This window comes from Staurois parvus, unplaced genomic scaffold (assembly GCF_062004578.1).
Source record: "Staurois parvus isolate SC_StPar_1 unplaced genomic scaffold, SC_StPar_1.0 ptg000441l, whole genome shotgun sequence".
NCBI lineage: Eukaryota > Metazoa > Chordata > Amphibia > Anura > Ranidae > Staurois > Staurois parvus.
The window spans coordinates 1650001-1666904 of record NW_028318237.1 but is presented as its reverse complement, the minus strand read 5'-3'; the positions used below and the strand labels follow the sequence as shown (position 1 = coordinate 1666904).

At 46.5% G+C, this 16904-nt stretch overlaps 1 protein-coding gene and 1 long non-coding RNA gene across 2 annotated transcripts in view; one reads left to right on the top strand and one right to left on the bottom strand.

Annotated features, from left to right (window-relative positions):
• The window catches only part of AK4 (adenylate kinase 4), a 139494-nt gene that overhangs the window by 41910 nt on the left and 80680 nt on the right, over window positions 1–16904 (top strand). The gene's annotated exons all lie outside the window — the stretch shown is intronic.
• On the bottom strand, window positions 5308–5764 carry LOC149454004 (uncharacterized). Its single transcript, XR_016314401.1, has 2 exons — window positions 5693–5764; window positions 5308–5587 (listed from the first exon to the last, which is right to left on the bottom strand). It is a non-coding gene; the product is annotated as an uncharacterized LOC149454004 (long non-coding RNA).

Genomic DNA, 16904 nt, shown 5'->3' with positions numbered 1-16904 from the left:
GGACAGATCCTCATAGGAGACTGATTTTCATGCTACACCGGAATGGTGCGGGAACACGGCGAGAGGAACACGCGGAGCAAAGGTAAGTGAATTGACACAGGGGGGACTTGGGGACTTAATATGGGGGATGAATTAATATGGGGAATGAATTACTATATGGGGGATGAATTACTATGGGGGATGAATTACTATATGGGGGATGAATTACTATGGGGGATGAATTACTATATGGGGGATGAATTACTATGGGGGATGAATTACTATATGGGGGATGAATTACTATGGGAGATGAATTACTATGGGGGATGAATTACTATGGGGGATGAATTACTATATGGGGGATGAATTACTATGGGGGATTAATTACTATGGGGGATTAATTACTATGGGGGATGAATTACTATATGGGGGATTAATTACTATGCTTACTATGGGGGAATATTACTATACTTACTATGGATGACACATACACATCATTCATCTACTCTTGGTCCAGCCCCCGGGTCCAATATATGAACCCATTGCGGCCCTCAAGTCAAAAAGTTTGCCCACCCCTGTCATAGGCCATTGTATGTTGACATCCTTCCAGATTACTGAGTTCAGATTTTTCCAGTGAAGAGCTCTGGTAATACTACAGCATACAAAGATATTTGAGACAATAGTTCTCTTCCAACCTTGTGGTAACAGTTTGGGGAAGGCCATTTTCGGTTCCAGCATAACCAAGCCTCTGTGTACAAAGCTATCACCATAACGACATACTGTAGTTGTTGAGTTTGGTGTGAAGGAACTATAGTAGCCTGCACAAAGCCCTGACCTCAACCCTACTGAACACCTCTGGGAGGCATTGGAACACCAGTTGTGAGCCAGGTCTTCTCATCCAACATCAGTACCTGACCCCACAAATGCTCTTTTGCGTGAATGGGGACAAATTCACCCAGGCACCCTCAAAACCCTTGTGGAAAGCCCTCCCAGAAGAATAGAGGCTGTTAGAATCATAAAGTGGGACAAACTCCATACTATTACCCATAGATTTGGAATTGGATGTCCAACAATCTCTTATAGATATGACTTTTAGGTGTCCATGAACTTTGCCCATATAGTCTAATAGATTGTTATAATGTTTGTTCTTTTTTAAATTCACTACGATTTATAGTTTGATATTTCGTGCCACAGTTTGTCAGGCCAAAGCTGTCTTATGCCTATGGGTAGCTCAAATGTAATTACAGTCATTAGATGTTGGCTAGCTATGCTGTGGATGCACAATCCACAAGTATCATTGGTACCGATTGTTGTTTATTATTATACAAGATTTATATTGTGCCAACAGTTTGTACAACACTTTACATAATAAAGGAGAGCAGTACGTTTACAATAAAGTTCAGAGGGCCCTGCTCATGGAGCTGAGCAAACTTGTATGTTTATACCTGTAGAGAAAAGAGCTGGAGCACTGCATGTGTTAGCTGTGATTGGCCAGGAAAATCTATCTGGCTGATTGGTTAATACTCAAGCAGGCTCTGGCAGGGGCATCAGAGAAGGTATATGGACATATCAAGTTTACCAGTCCAACTGTAAGTGGCTGAATTGGGCAAATGCTCTTTTAGGTCTGTAGGTAACACAAAGATCAATTCTGGTGGGGAAAAACCCTCTTTGCATCCACTACCCTAATTTTTTTATAATACCTTCAAAAGCCCTCAAAACTTAGATAAATGTTCTGACTTTCTCCAATGTGCCACTTCTGGTATTGTCATCTGGTGGTCTGAAGCTGCTCTTTGTTCTCTTCACCTGTCCAGCCAACTGGTCTTGTGTCAACCCCCCATTATGATTTCACTGCTGAATGTTGGGATGGGACCTTCCAAGAGCCAATAGCCAGCATATACTTCACCACAAACCAATGTGGTCACTGCAGACAAGGATAGGTACTAACTACACTGCTCAAAAAAATGAAAGGAACACTTTTTAATCAGAGTATATCATCAAGTCAGTTAAACTCCTGGGATCTGGTCAGTTAAGTAGTGGTTAATCAGTTTCAGCTGCTTTGGTGTTAATGAAATTAATAACAGGTGTACTAGATGGGCAACAATTGGACGATCCCCAGAACAGGATAGGTTTTACAGGTGGAGGCCACTGACATTTGTTTCCCTACTCATCTTTTCTGAGGGCCCGACGTCCTCTAGTGGGCCCTGTACTCACTGCCTGGCACCATTGAGCTTGATTGGCATTTGCCATTGAACACCAGAATTGGCAGATCTGCCACTGGTGCCCTGTGCTCTTCACAGATGAGAGCAGGTTCTCCCTGACCACATGTGACAGACGTGAAAGGGTCTTGCGTAGCCGTGGAGAACGTTCTGCTGCCTGTAACATCATTCATCATGACCGTTTTGGTGGTGGGTCAGTGATGGTCAGAGGAGGCATATCCATGGAGACATGCACAGACCTCTACAGGCTAGAGAATGGCACCCTGACTGCCATTGGGTATCGAGATGAAATCCTTGGACCCATTGTCAGACCCTACGCTGGTGCAGTGGGTCCTGGGTTCCTCCTGGTGCAGGACAATGCCCGGCCTCATATGGTGAGAGTATGCAGGCAGTTCCTGGAGGATGAAGGAACTCCATTGAATGGCCCCAATGCTCGCCTGACCTAAATCCAATAAAACACCTCTGGGATATCATGTTTTGGTCTGTCTGATGCCACCAGGTTGCACCTCAGACTGTCAAGGAGCTCAGTGATATCCTGGTCCAGATCTGGAAGGAAATCCCCCAGGACACCATCCGTCATCTCATTAGGAGCCTCCCCCTACATTATCAGGCATGCATACAAGCACGTGGGGGCCATACAAACTACTGAGGACCATTCTGAGTTGCTGCAATGAGATTTCAGCAAAATGGATTCAGTCCTCTGTAGGTTGATAATTTTCATTTCCATCAAACGATGGGGCATCCTTACATTCCTAACACATCACCCCGTCCATATCAGTATAGAGATCCAGCAGAAGATTTTTCTCCATTGAGATCTGATGGGTTTTTAAAGCGTTCCTTTACTTTTTTTGAGCCGTGTACTATAGAATAGGTGGATTGAATGGCCACAGATGAGTAGGAAGACATCAGCCAGTCCTGGGATGAAGAGGATATTACTGGGACTGTGATAGTTTTTGATACTAACATTGCCAGGGGAATGGATTGAGCCCCATAGCACAGAGATTGCCCAATTGTTTAATAATGGGTGACCCTAAATTTTTTAACAGGCCATAGATGGAAAAAATTTCGAATTAAAAAATACTTTATTCTTAGAACGGTTGAAGGTCGTTTGCTTTGACATTTGATTTTGGAATGAATGGACCTTACGGAACGAAAACCACATACTGTGCACTTGTAGAAACTTGTTCGGTCAAGAAAATTTTTTCCATCCTGCTCCTCTGAATTTTCTTGTCACTGTAGTCAGAAATGAATATCGATTTGACCCCACTAATGATTAAAAAAACAACCAAACTTTCTTAGAACATTCTTTTCCTAAGAACCGTTGTTCAAAATTCTACCCTGACCTGACTTTTCTCTTTAGCACTTATTATTAGCACATTATTGCCTGGCCAGCTCCCCACCACCAGCTTGTGATTGGATGGAGAAGGAGCAACAGCAGACAGATGAGGTCATCTCACCTCCCCACCCCCAGCCTGTGAGAAGGAGCAACAGCAGATGGATGAGGTCATCTCAACTCCACACCCCCAACCTGTGAGAAGGAGCAACATCAGATGGATGAGGTCATCTCACCTCCACACCCCCAACCTGTGATTGGACAGAGAAGGAGCAACAGCAGATGGATGAGGTCATCCCACCTCCCCACCCCAACATGTGATTGGACAGAGAAGGAGCAACAACAGATGGATGAGGTCATCCCATCTCCCCACCCCAACATGTGATTGGACAGAGAAGGAGCAACAGCAGATGGATGAGGTCATCTCACCTCCCCACCCCAGTATTTGATTGGACAGAGAAGGAGCAACAGCAGACGGATAAGGTCATCTCACCTTCCCACCCCCAGCCTGTGAGAAGGAGCAACAGCAGATGGATGAGGTCATCCAACCTCCCCAACCCCCAGCCTGTGATTGGACAGAGAAGGAGCAACAGCAAATTGATGAGGTCATCTCACCTCCCCACCCCCAGCCTGGGAGAAGGAGCAACAGCAGATGGATGAGGTCATCTCACCTCCACACCCCCAACCTGTGATTGGACAAAGAAGGCGCAACAGCAGACGGATAAGGCCATCTCACTTACCCACCCCCAGCCTGTGAGAAGTACCAACAGCAGATGGATGAGGTCATCCAACCTCCCCAACCCCCAGGCTGTGATTGGACAGAGAAGGAGCAACAGCAGATGGATGAGGTCATCCCATCTCCCCACCCCAACATGTGATTGGACAGTGAAGGAGCAACAGCAGACGGATAAGGTCATCTCACTTACCCACCCCCAGCCTGTGAGAAGTAGCAACAGCAGATGGATGAGGTCATCCAACCTCCCCAACCCCCAGCCTGTGATTGGACAGAGAAGGAGCAACAGCAAATGGATGAGGTCATCTCACCTCCTCACCCCCCAGCCTGTGATTGGACAGAGAAGGAACAACAGCAGGCGGATGACATCATCTCGCTGTCCAGACCTCCAGTCCGAGCATGCTGCATTGCCTGGTTAGCTCTGACCCTCCCTGTCCCAGTTCTAATATACCAGAGATAACTGAAAGCTGTTATCATGACAGATATGGTGTTTATCTCAACTGCGTTTAAAAATAAATTATTTTGTAATGATGAAATATTTGAATTTAATGGTGTTTTTCTGAACTCTGCCTGGAGATCGGCTTATAATAGGGGAGATGTATGGTAAATTGCCTCTGTGGACACAGTCCCTCTCCTTATTAATCTTCCTGTTTAGACAGAAGACAGTGACAGATCTCCTCCCTGTAGCCCAGAGAAGGCAGAACTCTTTGATGAAGGAGTTTGCTTTGGGCTCCGGCCAACCACTCCATAGGCAGAGACAATGCTTGTGGAATATTACTGCAATGTGCTTGAATTAAAGAAGCAGTGACCCTTTGTACATGGTGATGGCTCTACGTCGGTGATCTCCCTCTATAACAACAATAAAGCAAAAGCAAGCCACCAAAAATGACACTAATTGTTAATGTCATAAGCACCTCTCCGACTCACTTATACAAGTGTGGATACATAAACCCAGGGGACAGCATACTAAACAATATGATAGTGTGACAAGAACACGCCTATCTGAAAAAGAAGGTTTCTAAAAGATCCACGCGGAGTAGTATGAATTCAAATGAATTTAACAATACTTTATTTGATCACATAGATCATGGGGAGGTTAAACATGAGCACGGTGTACATATGAAAAAAATAAAATCATGTTTAAAAACACTTAGCGTCTTCAATTTTGGGTCATCTTAGCCAACAGAGCACCATATAAGGCAGAGTAGTGTAATGATGGGATAGTTATCCTGGATTTCCGTAGGTTTCCTGCTTAATATTTGTGTGAACCGTATATTCAGTGGGTGTGTTCCCAGTATATGTCAGGGACCTCCTGGAATGTACAAGCTGGAACACAAAAATACATGGTATGTATCTAGCAATATGGAAACCAAATCACATCCAAAATTTACCAGGCCTCCCTCCACAATAGTCAATGGATACTGCTGTTACCTTCTCAGAGGTGAGACTATCATACCCGCCTCTCAAATGTAGGGACTTCCTGGATAGCCACCCCAAATGGAACAAGGTCCGCAGTACCAAATGATTCTGAGGATATACATAGAAAAAGATAATAAATGTGTAGATCATGGGCATCAGGTAACCCCGAAAACAAAACACACATAGAGATGTGGATATATTACCATCAACGAGGATCAAGAAGACTCCTGTCGACTTGAACTAAGATCAGGTCCTTGATGCTTTTCCAAAAATGCATATGGGGGTGAGGGACCAGGTATACACGATGCGTGGATTTCAAACACATATAGTGTGTATATAGCATATAGCAGGCCGTAGATACCTGAATTTAATATACCCAGTAAAGGGTTTCCAAAAATTGCTCAATTTGAGAAGGTTATTTGCGGTTTTATAAGGATGTGGCTATGTCACAGCAAAAAAATACCTGAATAGGATAGCGTATATATATATATATATATATATATATATATATATATACAGTCATGGCCGAAATTGTTGGCACCCTTGATATTTTTCCTGAAAATCAAGTATTTCACACAAAAAAGGTATTGCATTAACACATGTTTTGCTATACACATGTTTATTCCCTTTGTATGTATTGGAACAAATATAAAACAGAGGCAGAAAAGCAAATATGACATAATGTCACACAAAACCCCAAAAATGGGCTGGACAAAAGTATTGGCACCCTTAACTTAATATTTGGTTGCACACCCTTTGGAAAACATAACTGAAATCAGTCGCTTCCTATAACCATCAATAAGCTTCTGACACCTCTCACCCGGAATTTTGGACCACTCTTCCTTTGCAAACAGCTCCAGGTCTCTCTTATTGGAAGGACACCTTTTCCCAACAGCAATTTTAAGATCTCTCCACAGGTGTTCAATGGGATTTAGATCTGGGCTCATTGCTGGCCACTTCAGAACTCTCCAGCGCTTCTTTGCCATCCATTTCTGAGTGCTTTTTGACGTATGTTTGGGGTCATTGTCCTGCTGGAAGACCCAGGATCTTGGACGCAAACCCAGCTTTCTGACACTGGGCCCTACAGTGCGACCCAAAATCCTTTGGTAATCCTCAGATTTCATGATGCCTTGCACACAGTCAAGGCACCCAGTGCCAGAGGCAGCAAAACAACCCCAAAACATCATTGAACCTCCACCATATTTTACCGTAGGTACTGTGTTTTGTTCTTTGTAGGCCTCATTCCGTTTTCGGTAAACAGTAGAATGATGTGCTTTACCGAAAAGCTCTATCTTGGTCTCATCTGTCCACAAGACGTTTTCCCAGAAGGCTTTTGGCTTACTCAAGTACATTTTGGCAAACTGTAGTCTTGCTTTTTTATGTCTCTGTGTCAGCAGTGGGGTCCTCCTGGGTCTCCTGCCATAGCGTTTCATTTCATTTAAATGTCGACGGATAGTTCGCGCTGACACTGATGCTCCCTGAGCCTGCAGGACAGCTTGAATGTCTTTGGAACATGTTTGGGGCTGCTTATCCACCATCCGGACTATTCTGCGTTGCAATCTTTCATCAATTTTCCTCATCCGTCCACGACCAGGGAGATTAGCTACAGTGCCATGGGTTGCAAACTTCTTGATAATGTTGCGCACTGTGGACAAAGGCAAATCTAGTTCTCTGGAGATGGACTTGTAACCTTGAGATTGTTGATATTTTGCCACAATTTTGGTTCTCAGGTCCTCAGACAGTTCTCGTCTCCTCTTTCTGTTGTCCATGCTTAGTGTGGCACAGACAGACACACAATGCAAAGGTTAAGTGAACGTCTCTCCTTTTTATCTGCTTTCAGGTGTGATTTCTATATTGCCCACACCTGTTACTTGCCCCAGGTGAGTTTACAGGAGCATCACATGCTTGTAACATTCTTATTTATCCGCAGTTGTGAAAGGGTGCCAATACTTTTGTCCAGCCCATTTTTGGAGGTTTGTGTGACATTATGTCGAATTTGCTTTCTTTCCTCCCTTTTTTTGTTTTGTCCCAATACACACAAAGGGAATAAACATGTGTATAGCAAAACATGTGTTAATGCAATACGTTTCGTGAGAAATACATGATTTCCTGGAGAAATATCAAGGGTGCCAACAATTTCGGCCATGACTGTATATATATGTGTAGATTGTCCTCCTGAGAGGATTTCCAAAAAATTCCCCGAGTATACAGGGTAAATTAGGCCCATACAACATGCCCTATGAACACCATGTAGGCTCTGTAAATCTCAACAGCCGTAAGCTTTAAATAACTTGCCACCGGTGGAAGATATGTTTCCCTGAGGGATTGCCGTTTGCGAACCGCTGTGATAATAGCCCACTGGTAGTTCTCAAAAGGTCTTGGGCCTACCTAACAGGGAGCTGTGACACCGCCGTTCCTTCCCGCCTCGTGGGCGCCGCACCCTGTGAAGACGCCGAGCGTAGTGACGTCAATACGTTGACGCGTTTCGTCCGCCAATCACCGCAGACTTCGTCAGATCTCCCTCTATACCCCAGCTTGGTGACCCGGGGTCATTTCTATTCTCCTTCGAGTGATTGTGAGCTTAGCGGAAAGTGTACGCCAGCAATGAACAAACTCCCAGCATTCCACTTGCTTTTCGATGATTACAGCTTACTTCAATCCTTTCAGCAGTTTGCAAAAAATTGTAACTGTAAAGTATGTTACCAATTAAAGGAAAATTTTAACTGCACAGCTAGAACTGATTTTGTTTTAGTGTTACTAAACCCCGGACCCTGCATTCACTATATCCGGTCTCTCCAGACCCTGCATTCACTATATCCGGTCTCCCCGGACCCTGCATTCACTATATCTGGTCTCCCCGGACCCTGCATTCACTATATTCGGTCTCCCTAGAACCTGCATTCACTATATCCGCTCTCCCCGGACCCTGCATTCATTATATCCGCTCTCCCCGGTCCCTGCATTCATTATATTCGCTCTCCCCGGAACCTGCATTCACTATATCCGCTCTCCCCGGACCCTGCATTCATTATATCCGCTCTCCCCGGACCCTGCATTCACTATATCAGGTCTCCCCGGACCCTGCATTCATTATATCCGGTCTCCCCGGACCCTGCATTCACTATATCTGGTCTCCCCGGACCCTGCATTCATTATATCCGCTCTCTCTGGACCCTGCATTCACTATATCAGGTCTCTCCGGACCCTGCATTCACTATATCAGGTCTCCCCGGACCCTGCATTCACTATATCCGGTCTCCCGGGACCCTGCATTCACTATATCCGGTCTCCCCGGACCCTGCATTCACTATATCCGGTCTCCCCGGACCCTGCATTCACTATATCTGGTCTCCCAGGACCCTGCATTCACTATACCTGGTCTCCCCGCACCCTGCATTCACTATATCCGGTCTCCCCGGACCCTGCATTCATTATATCCGGTCTCCTCGGACCCTGCATTCACTATATCCGGTCTCCCCGGACCCTGCATTCACTATATCCGGTCTCCCCGGACCCTGCATTCACTATATCTGCTCTCCCCGGACCCTGCATTCACTATATCCGCTCTCCCCGGACCCTGCATTCACTATATCCGGTCTCCCCGGACCCTGCATTCACTATATCTGCTCTCCCTGGACCCTGCATTCACTATATCTGGTCTTCCAGGACCCTGCATTCACTATATCCGCTCTCCCCGGACCCTGCATTCACTATATCCGGTCTCCCCGGACCCTGCATTCACTATATCTGGTGTCCCCGGACCCTGCATTCACTATATCTGGTGTCCCCGGACCCTGCATTCACTATATCTGATCTCCCCAACCCTGTATTCACTATATTCGGTCTCCTAGGACCCTGCATTCACTATATCTGCTCTCCCCGGACCCTGCATTCACTATATCTGGTCTCCCACAGAACATGGAAATGTAATTATTTTAATAAATGTAAACTGCTAAATACCTTTTCTTATCAGCAGTATGTAGCAATCTTGTGACTTCTATCAATATCCAGCAGAGCACTGGTTAAAGCATGTAGGAGGAGTTTTCATTCTCCTCTGACTGTCCTATGAGGCTGCATGTGAACCCGGTGAAATGGCTGTTAACCACTTTCCCTCCAGAGGATTTCCCCACCTTCCTGACCAGGCCATTTTTTGTGATACGGCGCTGCGTTACTTTAACTGACAATTGCGCCGTCATGCAACGCTGCACCCAAATGAAATTTACGTCCTATTTTTCCCACAGATAGAGCTTTCTTTCTATGGTATTTGATTGCCTCTGTGGTTTTTATTTTTTGCGCTATAAACAAAAAAAGACCAACAATTTTGAAAAAAACTATATTTTTGACTTTTTTATATTAAACATGTCCAGTAAAAAAAATGTAGGCCAACATGTATTCTGCTCCGTTTCTTTGCTAAAAAAAATTCCCAGTACGTGTAAATTAATTGGTTTACATGAAAGTTATAGCATTTACAAATGGCGGTATAAATACTGGGATTTTTTTTGTTACTAGTAATACCGGCGATCAGCGACTTATAGTGGGACTGCTGCAGGCATTCTGACACTGGGGGGGGGACTGACTTGGTGTTATGATCCGCCAGGTGGTGCCTCAGGCTGCCAACTGACAGACCTACTCAGAGCGTGGGGTCTAAGCCTGGGCTGTGCTTTCACCAGAGCCCCTGATGGTGGGTATGGACTTGAAACAGTCCCGGGCCAGGTCACGACCTCCGAGCAGGCCCGCCAGTGGCTGAGGAGACCTTTGGGGACAGGTACCGGGAGAGCCAGATATGAAGAGGATGGCGGCCCCAGCAGGGTAGTAACGGATCGTGGGCCCGTGAGGGTAAGCGGGGTACAGAATCGGTAGGCGAGAGTAGTCGGGTCACACGCAGGGTCAGCAGGGAAGTCAATCCGTAGAATGGTCAGGGCAATCCGGGTCAAACGCAGGAGCAGGCAGAATAGTCAGGACAATCCGGGTCAAACGCAGGAGCAGGCAGAGTAGTCAGGACAATCTGGGTCAAACGCAGGAGCAGGCAGAATAGTCAGGGTCAATCAGGGTCACAAGATAGGTGCAGGAACTCAGGATCACAGGAAGACCTTGCGGCAATCTGTGACAGTGCAGGGCATCTTTAAATAGTGCGCCCTGCACTGTCATTGGCCGGCTAGGACGCGCCCCCCGGCTGTCATTGGACGCCTGAGGCGCGCCCGCGGCTCCTACTGCGCATGCGCGGCGTCCTGTCAGCCGCGGCTCGCCGGGACCTAGTGCCTGTGTCCCGGCGCGATCTGCCGCCAATGCGCATGCGCGAGGGACAGAGCCGCGATCGCGGACCATGGAGCCGCGATCCCTGACACTTGGTGTCACTGACATCCCCAGTGATACCAACACCGTGATCAGTGCTAATAAAAAGCACTTACACTGTACTAATGGCTCTGGGCAGGAAGGGGTTAACATGAGGGGTGATCAGTGTTTCACTGTAAGCATACTGCTATGCAGAGCTATACAAAGCAGTGTGCAGGAGCTGACAGGGGAGAGATCTATATTGTTTACACACAGGTCTCTCCCCTGTCGGAAATCCTCGGAGATCACCAGGTGCCGGCGGGGAATTATCTGCTGGGAATCATCGGCCGGGACCTGGTGATTGACAGCCGAGGCCGCGAATGGCAGTGCGAGTAGGAATCGCGCGCCCCTACCAGGAACTGCGAAGTCACATATATATATACAGTTGCAAGAAAAAGTATGTGAACCCCTTGGGATTACGTGGAGTTTTGCATGAATTGGGCATAAAATGTGCTCTGAACGTCATCTAAGTCACACCAATAGAAGAACACAGTCTGCTGAACATAATACTACACAAACATTAGATGTTGCCATGGTTTAATTGCACATGACATGTAAACATTCACAGTGCAGGGAGGAAAAAGTATGTGAGGCCCTAGCTTAATGACCTCTCCCAGAGCTAATTGGAGCCAGGAGTGAGCCAACCTTGACTCCAATCAGTGTGATGATATTGGATGTGTTGCTGACAGCTGTCCTGCCCTTAAAAAACACACACCTGTTTTGGGTTTACTGGTTTCAAGAAGCACTGTCTGATGTGAACCATGCCTCGCAGAAAAGAGCTCTCAGAAGACCTACGATCAAGAATTGTTGACTTGCATGAAGCTGGAAAGGGTTACAAAAGTATCTCCAAAAGCCTTGATGTTCATGTGTCCACGGTAAGACAGACTGTCTACAAATGGAGAAAGTATAGCACTGTTGCTACTTTCCCTAGGCGCGGTCGTCCTGTAAAAATGACTGCAAGAGCACAGCGCAGAATGCTGCATGAAGTAAAGAGGAATCCCAGAGTGTCAGCTAAAGACCTACAGAAATCTCTGGCACATGCTAACATTTTTGTTGACACATCTACAATAAGTAAAACATTAAACAAGAATGGAGTACATGGGAGGACACCACGGAGGAAGCCATTGCTGTCCAAAAAGAATATTGCAGCACGTTTGAAGTTTGCAAAAGAGCACCTGGATGTTCCACAGCACTACTGGCAAAATATACTGTGGACAGATGAAACCAAGATTGAGTTGTTTGGGAAGAACACACAACACTATGTGTGGAGAAAAAAAGGCACAGCACACCAACATCAAAACCTCATCCCCACTGTAAAACATGGAGGAGGGTGCATCATGGTTTGGGGCTGCTTTGCTGCCTCAGGGCCTGGACGGATTGTTGTCATTGATGGGAAAATGAATTCCAGAGTTTATCAAGACATTTTGCAGGAAAACGTACGACCATCTGTCCGCCAACTGAAGCTCCGCAGAGGATGGGTGATGCAACAGGACTATGACCCAAAGCATACAAGTCATTCAACAAAACAATGGCTGCAACAGCACGGAATACACCTTCTGGAGTGGCCCAGTCAGAGTCCTGACCTCAACCCAATTGAAATGCTGTGGCATGACCTTAAGAGAGCGATTCACACCAGACATCCCAAGAATATTGCTACACTGAAACAGTTTTGTGAAGAGGAGTGGTCCAAAATGACTCCAGATCGTTGTGCAGGTCTGATCTGCAACTACAGGAACCGTTTGGTTGAGGTTATTGCTGCCAAAGGAGGGTCAACCAGTTATTAAGTCCAAAGGTTCACATACTTTTTCCTCCCTGCACTCTGAATGTTTACATGTTATGTGCAATTAAACCATGGCAACATCTAATGTTTGTGTAGTATTATGTTCAGCAGACTGTGTTCTTCTATTGTTGTGACTTAGATGACGTTCAGAGCACATTTTATGCCCAATTCATGCAAAACTTCACGTAATCCCAAGGGGTTCACATACTTTTTCTTGCAACTGTACGTGATTTTGCGCACTCGTGCCACCCTGTAGCACAACCACATACCTGGTTAAATGTCAGCAGCTACAGTTTTTGTATTTATTTTTTTCACCAGAGACTGGAGCTCCACTTTAAGTCCAGAAAATAGTAAGCTTGACTTCAGATTTCCGGTATTACATCCAATAATTGTCCATTTTGTGATCTCCTTGGAGGTGGGGAGAAGTGCCTCTGGTGGTCTCCATGGTTTAATAAATAAGGGTCTGAACTCTTCTATTTATTACAGGAGAAAAATACCACCTTTGAGTCACCATCTGGCTAGCATTGCAGCGTTTTTTAACCTGCCCATAAAGTCGCACTTCCTGTATGTGAGCTGCTGAACACGCTTCTATTTCAGAGATAAGGTTCTCAAGTGGACAAACACTTCAGAGAGGCCTTTGGTGATAGCATTCATGGTTATCTGACTATTGGCTTTGGCCAAGAGTTTGTTTAGCTTCCTCTAGATAAGGGGTCTCCAAACTTTCTAAACAAAGGGCTGGTTTACTGTCCTTCAGACTTTAGGAGGGCCGGAGTGCCCAGTGGGAGTAGAAAATGTCCCGGCCTCGGTAGGAGTAAAAAAAAAATGACATAGTGCTTGCAGTCAATGGAAGGAGGAATAGTGCCCCATTATTGGTGTCAGGGGGAGGAATAGTGCACCATCATTGGTATTCGTGGAAAGACTAGTGCCCCATCATTGGTGTCAGGGGCAGGAATAGTGCCTCATCATTGGTGTCAGTGGGAGGAATAGTGCCCCATCATTGGTATTAGTGGAAAGACTAGTGCCCCATCATTGGTATTAATGAGAGGAATAGTGCCCCATCATCGGTATTAGTGAGAGGAATAGTGACCCATCATTGGTGTCAGGGGGAGTAATAGTACCCCATCCTTGGTTTCAGGGGGAGGCATAGTGCCCCATCCTTGGTGTCGGGGAGGAATAGTGCCCCATCATTGGTGTCAGGGGAAGGAATAGTGCCCCATCATTGGTGTTAGTGGAAGGAATAGTGCCCCATCATTGGTGTTATTGGGAGGAATAGTGCCCCATCATTGGTGTCAGGGAGAGGAATAGTGCCCCATCATTGGTGTTATTGGGAGGAATAGTGCCCCATCATTGGTGTTATTGGGAGGACTAGTGCCCCATCATTGGTGTTATTGGGAGGAATAGTGCCCCATCATTGGTGTCAGGGAGAGGAATAGTGACCCATCATTGGTGTCAGTGGAAGGAATAGTGACCCATCATTGGTGTCAGTGGAAGGAATAGTGCCCCATCATTGGTGTAAGTGGAAGGAATAGTGCCCCATCATTGTTGTCAGGGGGAGGAATAGTGTCCCATCATTGCTGTTAGTGGAAGGAATACTGCCCCATCATTGGTGTCAGGGGGAGGAATAGTGCCCCATCATTGGTGTTAGTGGGAGGAATAGTGCCCCATCATTGGTGTCAGTGGGAGGAATAGTGCCCCATCATTGGTGTCAGTGGGAGGAATAGTGCCCCATCATTGGTGTCAGGGGGAGGAATAGTGCCCCATCATTGGTGTCAGGGGGAGGAATAGTGCCCCATCATTGGTGTCAGGGGGAGGAATAGTGCCCCATCATTGGTGTCAGTGGGAGGAATAGTGCCCCATCATTGGTGTTAGTGGGAGGAATAGTGCCCCATCATTGGTGTCAGTGGGAGGAATAGTGCCCCATCATTGGTGTTAGTGGGAGGAATAGTGCCCAATCCTTGGTATTAGTTGGAGGAATAGTGCCCCATCATTGGTGTCAGGGGGTGGATTAGTGCCCCATCATTGGTGTCAGGGGGTGGAATAGTGCCCCATCTTTGGTATTAGTTGGAGGAGTAGTAACTAATTGTTTATATCAGTGGGAGGAATTGTGTCCCATCATTGATGTCAGTGGAAGGAAAAATACCCCATAGTTTGTACCAGTGAAAGAAATGGTGCCTCCTTGTTGGTGTCAGTGGGAGGAACAGTACCCTGAGTGCTGGATAGAGCCAAGCAAAGGGCTGCATTCAGCCCACAGGCCACGGTTTGGAGATCACTGTTCTAGAGATAAGAATAGAAGATCTCCCATATCAACAGATATTTAAAGGGACAGTAGAGAGAAGAGATTGTGGTTCCCTGGCAGCTTTGACTATTAGAGATGGTGATCTACAAAGAGACCCGTAGGAACTGCCTGTGAGTGATTTACCTACTTATGTGGTAACAACTGTGCAATTGCTGTCATAAATTGTACTCATGTAGGAGAAAAGGTTAAAGGATAAGTTCACCTTTTAGAAAAAATATAGCAAATCAAAAAAATAAGATACACATGCACTTCCTACACAGGCCATATAGTAATTTAATATTATTAAAAATTTGTTTTCCTTTCCTGTAATTTTCTGTAAAAGTCAATGCAATATGTCAACCTGGAGGGGAGGTGTCCCGTACACAGTTTACAGAAAGCCCCCAGGAATTTCATACTAAGTCTAACCCGGCATGTCTCTGGTCTTGCGCATGTACCACTAACCCCTAAAAGTTGCAAAGGAATTTTGGGTCCTCCTATAGTTCTGCACAGCCAGGCAACATGCATTTTCACACAGGTTTGCATCCAGAGTCAGAGATCAGTCCTTGAGCTTGTTTTTTTTATTAGGGGATTTGAAGTGGGATAGGGTTAGGGGTGTACAGGATGCCCAAGGGAACTGATGAACTGAGGACAACTAGTTACAAGCCTCCACACATAGCTCTTTGTTGGAGAGCTAGCCAGTGTCTCCTAATGTACCACCCCAGACCCTAGATGAACTCCCTTTCCTTCACTCAGCAATCTGGAGGTATCCCTGAGCAGGGGATCTGGTGCCTGTCGCTTTAAGAAATGGACAGTTCCAGGCAGGTGGGGAATCTGGTTTTCCACCAGAGTTCTCCTTCCCCTATCTGCCCAGGGGGTGCAGGAGTACTCACTCAGATCTTCTCCTGTACTGCTGATGGGTTGGTGGCTGCTATCAGACCTTCTAGCTGGGCCGCCCCTTCCCTGCTGCACAGATGGTCCTCGCTCTGGGGCCCAGTGAAGCTCTGAGCTTTCTTCCTTTTCAGGTCTGCTACCTGTAGGTGGGCCCCTCTCTCCATCTGGTCCCCCTTCCTAGGCTTCTGCCTTCAGCCTCACATCTTCCTTTCTGTCTTTCACCCGAACTCTCCCTCTGAGTAGGCTCAAACACTTTTAAGGGTTGTCTTGGCCCCTTGCCAAGCCTCCTGTTGGTGATTGGCCAGGATCCCTTAATAGTACAAAACCAGCCACTCCTCAGATCCTCCCACTACCTCTAAACCTTCCTCCAAAGCTCTAGAGTAGGGGGAATTTTCAGAGGGGCTGGCCTGCAGAGCCTGTCAGCCCTGACCACAATTTGACCTCCTGACTATTGCACCCAGGCTGCTATTCAGACCTCCTCTCTAACAATCAGGACTCTAGCTCCCCATAGCTAACTAGGAGGGTGCTACATGCAGTATCTCTCTGGTCTTCTGCACTGTGTTCCTGGTCTCCTGTAGTATGTCTCTGGTTTCCTGTAGTATGTCTCTGGTCTCCTGCAGTATGGTTCCTGGTCTCCTGCAGTATGGTTCCTGGTCTCCTGCAGTATGGTTCCTGGTCTCCTGCAGTATGGTTCCTGGTCTCCTGCAGTATGGTTCCTGGTCTCCTGCAGTATGTCTCCTGGTCTCCTGCAGTATGTCTCCTGGTCTCCTGCAGTATGTCTCCTGGTCTCCTGCAGTATGGTTCCTGGTCTTCTACAGTATGGTTCCTGGTCTTCTGTAGTATGGCTCCTGGTCTTCTGCAGTAGGTCTTTGGTCTTCTGCAGTATGGCTCCTGGTCTTCTGCACTATGGCTCCTGGTCTTCTGCACTATGGCTCCTGGTCTTCTGC